General features: G+C 39.0%; 1 non-coding gene across 1 annotated transcript; it reads left to right on the top strand.

The window, feature by feature from the left end:
- The first annotated feature begins 8,057 nt into the window (after window positions 1–8,057).
- Window positions 8,058–8,161, top strand: LOC112716201 (small nucleolar RNA R71). The gene has a single exon (XR_003160215.1). It is a non-coding gene; the product is annotated as a small nucleolar RNA R71 (small nucleolar RNA).
- Window positions 8,162–9,254: the final 1,093 nt, after the last annotated feature.

Raw genomic sequence — 9,254 nt, 5'->3', positions numbered from 1 at the left:
TTAACAGCATTCCAATGTTCTTTACCTGGATTAGAGAGAAAATGACTCACAGTACCAACCGCATGAGCAATGTCTGGTCTAGTACACACCATCGTATACATCAAGCTTCTAACAGCTGAGGCATAAGAAATTTCATCCATTGCTTGTTTCTCCTCATCAGTGGTTGGACAATGCTTAGTGCTCAACTTAAAATGAGGAGCAAAAGAACTAGCAACACATTTGGCATTATTCATGCCAAACCTTTGAAACACCTTCTTTATGTACTTCTCCTGTGACAAATAAAGCTTCTTGGAATCTTTATAACGGGTAATAGTCATGCCCAAAATCTGATTGGTAGGATCCAAGTCCTTCATAGCAAAGAACTTACTCAACTGTTTCTTCAACTCATTAATCCTCAAAGCATTCTTGCCCACAATCAAAATATCATCCAGATAAAACAAAGGAATGATAAAATCACCATTAGAAAAATTTTGCACAAATACACAATGATTTGAAGTTGTCTTACAGTAACCATGCTCTCCCATAACAGATTTAAACTTCTTGTACCACTGTCTTGGAGCTTGCTTCAACCCATAAAAACTCTTCTTAAGCTTGCACACAAAATCTTCCTTTCCTTTAACAACAAAGCCCTCCAGTTGCTCCATGTAGATCGCCTTGTCTAAATCACCATGAAGAAAAGCTGTCTTCACATTCATTTGATCAATCTTTAGATCAAGAGATGCTGCTAATCCAAGCACAGCACGAATGGATGTCATCTTCAAAATAGAAGAAAAGATCTCCTCATAATCAACACCTTTTCTCTGGCTAAAACCTCTAACAACTAGTCTAGCTTTATACCGAGGCTTAAAATTGTGTTCTTCATTCTTGATTCTGAATACCCATTTGTTCTTCAAAACTCGCATACACTTCGGTAGCTTCACCAACTCATAGGTATCATTCTTGTAAAACCCGGTCAAATCGTAAGTAATTAAATAATAAATTAAATAGGAGCAAATACGGTTAGAAAAACTATCAATCAAATTTTGATAATTTAAATATGATGTTTAGACTCAGTGAATTTTTCTGAGTCAGAAAACATAGTTTTCTGAATAAAAATGCGTACTGAAAATTTGACCGGCAGTACCAGCTGAGATCTGTCTGGTACTGCAGCTGAGGAAATTAATTATAAGTGAATAAGGTTAAGAAATGAGAATTTATAATTTATGAAGATAGAAATATTTAAAATACGATTTAAAACTCTAATCTTAAAGGTTTTGGCCCAAAGTTGGGCCAATGGACTAAACCAAGTGAACCGAGCCCAAGTGGGCCCAAGACCCAACATATATAAACATTAGTTATGGTTATTTTAGCTTATTTACCCTAAAAATGAGAGGGAGGGGCGGATAGAGAGAAGAGAGAAAGGAAACCTAGCTTCCCAAACTTCAAATCACCATAACTTTTTCTCCGGAACTCCAATTGACGAGCCGTTTGCAGCCACGCATCGCTCTTCTCATCCTCAACAATTTTATCTAAGTTTTGTGGTGAGTATTTAGTGCACAAAATTGTGATTATCAATAATGGTGCCAAAGACTTGGAGCTCTCAAACGTGAATCACACTTTGTCACAACTTTGCACAACTAACCAGCAAGTGCACTGGGTCGTCCAAGTAATACCTTACATGAGTAAGGATCGATCCCACGGAGATTGTCGGTATGAAGCAAGCTATGATCATCTTGTAAATCTCAATTAGGCGGATTCAAATGGTTATAATGGTTTTTGAATATAAAGATAAATAAAGCAAAAAATAAAGATAGAGATACTTATGTAAATCATTGGTGGGAATTTCAGATAAGTGTGTGGAGATGCTTTGTTCCTTCTGAATCTCTGCTTTCCTACTACTTTCATCCAATCTTTCTTACTCCCTTCCATGGAAAGCTGTCTGTTGGGTTTCATCGTTGTCAATGGCTACCTCATATCCTCTCAGTGTAAATGGTCCAAATGCTCTGTCACAGCACGGCTAATCATCTGTCACTACGCCCAACACTTGCGAGTTTGAAGCTCGTCACAGTCATCCCATCTCAGATCCTACTCGGAATACCACAGACAACGTTTAGACTTTCCAAATCTTAGGAATGGCTGCCAATAATTCTAGCTTATACCACGAAGACTCCGATCTTTCGGAATGGAAGCTAAGAGATACGCACTCGATCTAAGGTAGAACGGAAGTGGTTGTCAGGCACACGTTCATGGGTGAGAATGATGATGAGTATCACGGATCATCACATTCATCATGTTGAAGTGCAACAAATATCTTAGAATAAGAATAAGCTGAATTGAATAGAAGAATAATAGTAATTGCATTAATACTCGAGGAATAGCAGAGCTCCACACCTTAATCTATGGTGTGTAGAAACTCCACCGTTGAAAATACATAAGTGATGGTCCAGGCATGGCCGTGAGGCCAGCCCCCAATGTCTAAGGACTAACAATAATCAAAGATGTTCCAAAATCTCGTCCAAAGATCTGACCCTAGTACAATAGTAAAAAGTTCTATTTATACTAAACTAGTTACTAGGGTTTACAGAAATAAGTCTTAGTGCAGAAATCCACTTCCAGGGCCCACTTTAGTGTGTGCTTGGGATGAGCTTGAGCTTTACACGTGCAGAGGCTTCTCTTGGGGTTAAACGCTAAGTTGTAACGTGTTTTTGGTGTTTAACTCTGGTTTGTGACGTGTTTCTGGCGTTTTACTCCAAAATGCAACATGGAGCTGGCCTTGAACGCCAGTTTCCATCGTCTAAACTCGAATAAAGTATGGACTATTATATATTTCTAGAAAGCCCTGAATGTCTAATTTCCAAATCATTTAAAGGAGCACCATTTGGAGTTCTGTAGCTCTAGAAAATCCATTTCGAGTGCAGGGAGGTCAGAATCCAACAACATCAGCAGTCCTTTTTCAGCCTGAATAAGATTTTTGCTCAGGTCCCTCAATTTCAGCCAGAAAATACCTAAAATCATAGAAAAACACACAAACTTATAGTAAAGTCCAGAAATGTGAATTTTGCATAAAAACTAATAAAAACATCCCTAAAAGTAGCTAGATCCTACTAAAAACTACCTAAATATAACACCAAAAAGCGTATAAATTATCCGCTCATCACAACACCAAACTTAAATTGTTGCTTGTCCCCAAGCAACTGAAAATCAAATAGGATAAAAAGAAGAGAATATACTATAAATCCCAAAATATCAATGAATATTAGTTCTAATTAGATGAGCGGGACTAGTAGTTTTTTGCTTCTGAACAGTTTTGGCATCTCACTTTATCCTTTGAAGTTTAGAATGATTGGCATCTCTAGAAACTCAGAGTTCAGATAGTGTTATTGATTCTCCTAGTTAAGTATGTTGATTCTTGAACACAGCTACTTTTATGAGTCTTGGCCGTGGCCCTAAGCACTTTATTTTCCAGTATTACTACCGGATACATAAATGCCACAGACACATGACTGGGCGAACCTTTTTAGATTGTGACTCAGCTTTGCCAAAGTCCCCAGTTAGAGGTGTCCAGAGCTCTTAAGCACACTCTTTTTGCTTTGGATCACGACTTTAACCACTCAGTCTCAAGCTTTTCACTTGGACCTGCATGCCACAAGCACATGGTTAGGGACAGCTTGATTTAGCCGCTTAGGCCTGGATTTATTTCCTTGGGCCGTCCTATCCATTGATGCTCAAAGCCTTGGATCCTTTTTACCCTTGCCTCTTGGTTTTAAGGGCTATTGGCTTTTTCTGCTTGCTTTTTCTTTTTCTTTTATATTTTTTCGCCATTTTTTGCAAGCTTTTGTTATTCACTGCTTTTTCTTGCTTCAAGAATCAATTTTATGATTTTTTAGGTCATCAATAACATTTCTCTTGTTCATCATTCTTTCAAGAGCCAACAATTTTAACATTCATAAATAATCAAGATAAAAAATATGCACTGTTCAAGCATTCATTAAGAAAACAAAAAGTATTGTCACCACATCAATATAATTAAACTAATTTCAAGGATGAATTCGAAACTCATGTACTTCTTGTTCTTTTGTATTAAAAACATTTTTCATTTAAGAAAGGTGAAGGATTCATGGAATTATTCATAGCCTTAAGACATAGTTACTAGACACTAATGATCAAGTAATAAAGACACAAACATAGACAAACATGAAGCTCAAAAACCGAAAAACAGAGAGATAAGAACAAGGAAGTTAAGGAATGAGTCCACCTTAGTGATGGTGGCGCCTTCTTCTTGAAGGACCAATGGCATCCTTGAGCTCTTCTATGTCTCTTCCTTGCCTTTGTTGCTCCTCCCTCATAGCTCTTTGATCTTCTCTAATCTCATTGAGAATGATGGAGTGCTCTTGGTGTTCCACCCTTAATTGGTTCATGTCATGACTCAATCCTTCTAGAGAAGTGTTGAGTTGTTCCCAATAGTTGTTCGGAGGAAAATGCATCCCTTGAGGCATCTCAGGGATTTCTTGATGATGAGCTTCCTCATGTGTCTCTTGAGATCTATGAATGGGCTCTCTTGTTTGCTCCATCCTCTTTTTAGTGATGGGCTTGTCCTCTTCAATGAAGATGTCTCCTTCTATGACAACTCCAGCTAAGTAGCATAGATGGAAAATGAGATGAGGAAAAGTTAGCCTTACCAAGGTGGAGGGTTTTTCGGCTACTTTGTAGAGTTCTAGAGGGATGACTTCATGAACTTCTACTCCCTCTCCAATCATGATGCTATGGATCATGATGGCCTGATCCATAGTTACTTCGGATTGGTTGCTAGTGGGATGATGGAGCGTTGGATGAACTCCAACCATCCTCTAGCCACAGGCTTAAGGTCCAGTCTTCTCAATTGAATCAGCTTGCCTTTTGAGTCTCTTTTCCATTGAGCTCCTTCCACACATATGTCCATGAGGACTTGGTCCAACCTTTGATCAAAGTTGACCCTTCTAGTGTAGGGGCGTGCGTCTTCTTGCATCATAGGCAAGTTGAACGCCAACCTTACGTTCTCCGAACTGAAATCTAAGTATTTCTCCCGAACCATTGTAAGCCAATTCTTTGGGTTTGGGTTCATGCTTTGATCATGGTTCCTAGTGATCCATGCATTGGCATAGAACTCTTGAACCATTAAGATTCTGACTTGTTGAATGGGGTTGGTAAGAATTTTCCAACCTCTTCTTTGGATCTCATGTCAGATCTCCAGATACTAATTTTTCTTGAGCATGAAAGGGACCTCAGGGATCACCTTCTTCTTGGCCACAACTTCATAGAAGTGGTCTTGATGGGCTTTTGAGATGAATCTCTCCATCTCCCATGACTCGGAGGTGGAAGCTTTTGTCTTCCATTTCCTCTTTCTAGAGGTTTCTCTGGCCTTAGGTGCCATCAATGGTTATGGAAAAACAAAAAAGCTATGCTTTTACCACACCAAACTTAGAATTGTGCTCGTCCTCGAGTAAAAGAAGAAAGAATATATGAAGAAGAAGAAGATATGGAGGAGATGGAGAGAGATGTGTATTCGGCCAAGGGAGAGAAGAGAGGGTAGTGATGTGTGAAAATGAAGAAGGAATGAGGGGTTTATATAGTAGAGGGAGAGGGGTTAGGGTTCGGTCATTTAGGGTGGGTTTGTGTGGGAAAGAGATTTTAAATTTGAAGGTAGGTGGGGATTATGGGGAAGAGTGGATGGATGTGAGTGGTGAAGAGGTGATGGGAAAGAGTGATTGAGGTGATTGGTGAATGATGTTTGGGGAAGAGTGTTATGAAAAGGTGTGAGAGAGAGGTAGAAGGTAGGTGGGGATCCTGTGGGATCCACAGATCCTGAGGTGTCAAGGATTTCTCATCCCTGCACCCTTTAGGCGTGTAAAATGCCCTCTGTATGCAATCCTGGCATTTAACGTTAGACTGCAGTATGTTTCTGGTGTTAAACGCCACTACCATGCTTGTTTTGGGCGTTCAACGCCAATCTGCAGCATGTTTCTGGCGTTGAACGCCACTTTCATGCTTGTTTCTGGGGTTAAACGCTAGCTCTTCTCAGGGTGCAATCCTGGTGTTTAAATGCCAGACTGCTGCTTGTTTCTAGTGTTCAACGTCAGCTTCATGCTCTGTTCTGGTGTTGAACGCCAGCCAGATGCTCCTTACTGGCGTTTAAACGCCAGTAAGCTCTTTCTCCAGGGTGTGCTTTTTCTTCTGCTATTTTTTATTCTGTTTTTAATTTTTGCAATTGTTTTGTGACTCCACATGATCATAAACCTAATAAAACATAAAAGAACAATAGAAGTATAGACAAATAAAAATTGGGTTGCCTCCCAATAAGTGCTTCTTTAATGTCAATAGCTTGACAGTGAGCTCTCATGGAGCTTCACAGATCATCAGAGCATTGTTGGGACCTCCCAACACCAAACTTAGAGTTTGAATGTGGAGGATCAACACCAAACTTAGAGTTTGGTTGTGGCCTCCCAACACCAAACTTAGAGTTTGATTGTGGGGGCTTTGTTTGACTCTGTATTGAGAGAAGCTTATCGTGCCTCTTTTCCATGGTTACAAAGGAAGATCCTTGAGCTTTAAACACAAGGTAGTCCCCATTCAATTGAAGGACTAGCTCTCCTCTGTCAACATCAATTATAGCTCCTGCTGTGGCTAGGAAGGGTCTTCCAAGAATGATGGATTCATTCTCATCCTTTTCAGTGTCTAAGATTATGAAATCAGCAGGGATGTAAAGGCCTTTAACTTTCACTAACACGTCCTCTATCAATCCATAAGCTTGTTTTATTGACTTGTCTGCCATCTCTATTGAGATTCTTGCAGCTTGTACCTTAAAGATCCCCTGTTTCTCTATTACATAGAGTGGCATAAGATTTATACCTGACTCCAGGTCACACAGAGCCTTCTCAAAGGTCATGGTGCCTATGGTACAGGATATTAAGAATTTACCAGGATCTTGTTTCTTTTGAGGTAGAGTTTGCTGAACCCATGTATTTAGTTCACTAATGAGCAAGGGCGGTTCACCTTCCCAAGTCTCATTACCAAACAACTTGGCATTCAGCTTCATGATGGCTCCTAGATATTGAGCAACTTGCTCTTCAGTTACATCTTCATCCTCTTCAGAGGAAGAATAGTTCTCAGAGCTCATGAATGGCAGAAGGAAGTTTAATGGAATCTCTATGGTCTCTATATGAGCCTCATATTCCTTTAGGTCCTCAATAGGGAACTCCTTTCTATCTGGAGGATGTCCCATGAGGTCTTCCTCATTGGGATTCATGTTCTCCTCTTCCTCTTTGGGTTTGGCCATTTTGATCATATCAATGGCCTTGCACTCTCTTTTTGGATTCTCTTCTGTATTGCTTGGGAGAGTACTAGGAGGAGTTTCAGTGATTTTCTTACTCAGTTGACCCACTTGTGCATCCAAATTTCTAATGGAGGACCTTATTTTATTCATAAAACTTAAAGTGGCCTTAGATATATCAGAGACTATGTTTGCTAAGCTAGAGGGGCTCTGCTCAGAATTCTATGTCTGTTGCTGAGAAGATGATGGAAAAGGCTTGCTATTGCTAAGCCTGTTTCTTCCACCATTATTAAAGCCTTGTTGAGGCTTTTGTTGATCCTTCCATGAGAAATTTGGATGATTTCTGCATGAGGGATTATAGGTGTTTCCATAGGCTTCGCCCATGTAATTCACCTCTGCCATTGCAGGGTTCTCAGGATCATAAGTTTCTTCTTCAGAACATGCCTCTTTAGTACTGTTGGATGCATTTTGCCATCCATTCAGACTCTAAGAAATCATGTTGACTTGCTGAGTCAACATTTTGTTCTGAGCCAATATGGCATTCAGAGTATCAATTTCAAGAACTCCCCTTTTCTGAGGCGTCCCATTACTTACAGGATTCCTCTCAGAGCTATACATGAATTGGTTATTCGCAACCATGTCAATGAGTTCTTGAGCTTCTACATGTGTTTTCTTTAGGTGAATGGATCCACCTACAGAATGGTCCAGTGACATCTTAGAAAGCTCAGATAGACCATCATAGAATATATCTAAAATGGTCCATTCTGAAAGCATGCCAGAAGGACACTTTTTGGTCAACTGCTTGTATCTTTCCTAAGCTTCATAAAGGGATTCACCATCTTTTTGCTTGAAGGTTTGAACATCCACTCTAAGCTTGCTCAGCTTTTGAGGAGGAAAGAACTTAGCCAAGAAGGCCGTGACCAGCTTATCCCAAGAGTTCAGGCTATCTTTATGTTGTGAGTCCAACCATGTTCTAGCCCTGTCTTTTACAGCAAAAGGGAAAAGCATGAGCCTGTAGACTTCAGGATCTACTCCATTAGTCTTAACAGTATCACAGATCTGCAAGAATTTAGTTAAAAACTGATAGGGATCTTCTGATAGAAGTCCATGAAACTTGCAGTTCTGTTGCATTAGAGCAACTAGTTGAGGCTTCAGCTCAAAATTGTTTGCTCCAATGGCAGGGATTGAGATGCTTCTTCCATAAAAAATGGAAGTAGGTGTAGTATAATCACCAAGCATCCTCCTTGTGCCTCCACCATTGTTATTGGGTTCGGCCATGTCCCTTTCTTTTTCGAGATTCTCTGTAAGGTTTTCTCTGGATTGTTGTGCTTTAGCTTCTCTTAGCTTCTTCTTCAGAGTCCTTTCAGGTTCAGGATCTGCTTCAACAAGAATGTCCTTATCCTTGCTCCTGCTCATATAAAAAAGAAGAAAACAAAAAGAAAGAGGAATTCTCTATGTCACAGTATAGAGATTCCTTTATGTGAGTAAAAGAAGAAAAGAATAGAAGAAGGAGGAGAAAAATTCGAACACAGAAGTGAAGCGAGGGTTCGAATTTTAAGATAAAGAGAAGTGTTAGTAATTGAATAAATAAATAAAAGGAGGTGAGAAAGAGGAGAGTTTTCAAAAATTGTTTTTGAAAAAAAAGTTAGTGATTTTCGAAAATTAAGAGAAGAAATAAAATTAAAATTAAAATTTGAAACAATTAGTTAATTAAAAGAATTTTGAAAAAGGGTGAGGGATTTTCGAAAATTAGAGAGAGAAAAGTAGTTAGGTGGTTTTGAAAAATATAAGAAACAAACAAAAAGGCAATTAGTTAGTTGAAAAAGATTTGAAAATCAATTTTGAAAAGATAAGAAGTTGGAAAAGATTTTGAAATTGATTTTGAAAAAGATATGATTTGAAAAAGATATTTTCAAAAGATATGATTGAAAAAGATATTTTGGAAAAGATTTGATTTTTAAAATTAAAA

The sequence above is a fragment of the Arachis hypogaea genome, chromosome 1, assembly GCF_003086295.3.
Source record: "Arachis hypogaea cultivar Tifrunner chromosome 1, arahy.Tifrunner.gnm2.J5K5, whole genome shotgun sequence".
Lineage (NCBI taxonomy): Eukaryota > Viridiplantae > Streptophyta > Magnoliopsida > Fabales > Fabaceae > Arachis > Arachis hypogaea.
Note: the sequence above shows the minus strand (reverse complement) of the source record. Positions and strands in the feature narration are given on the sequence as shown.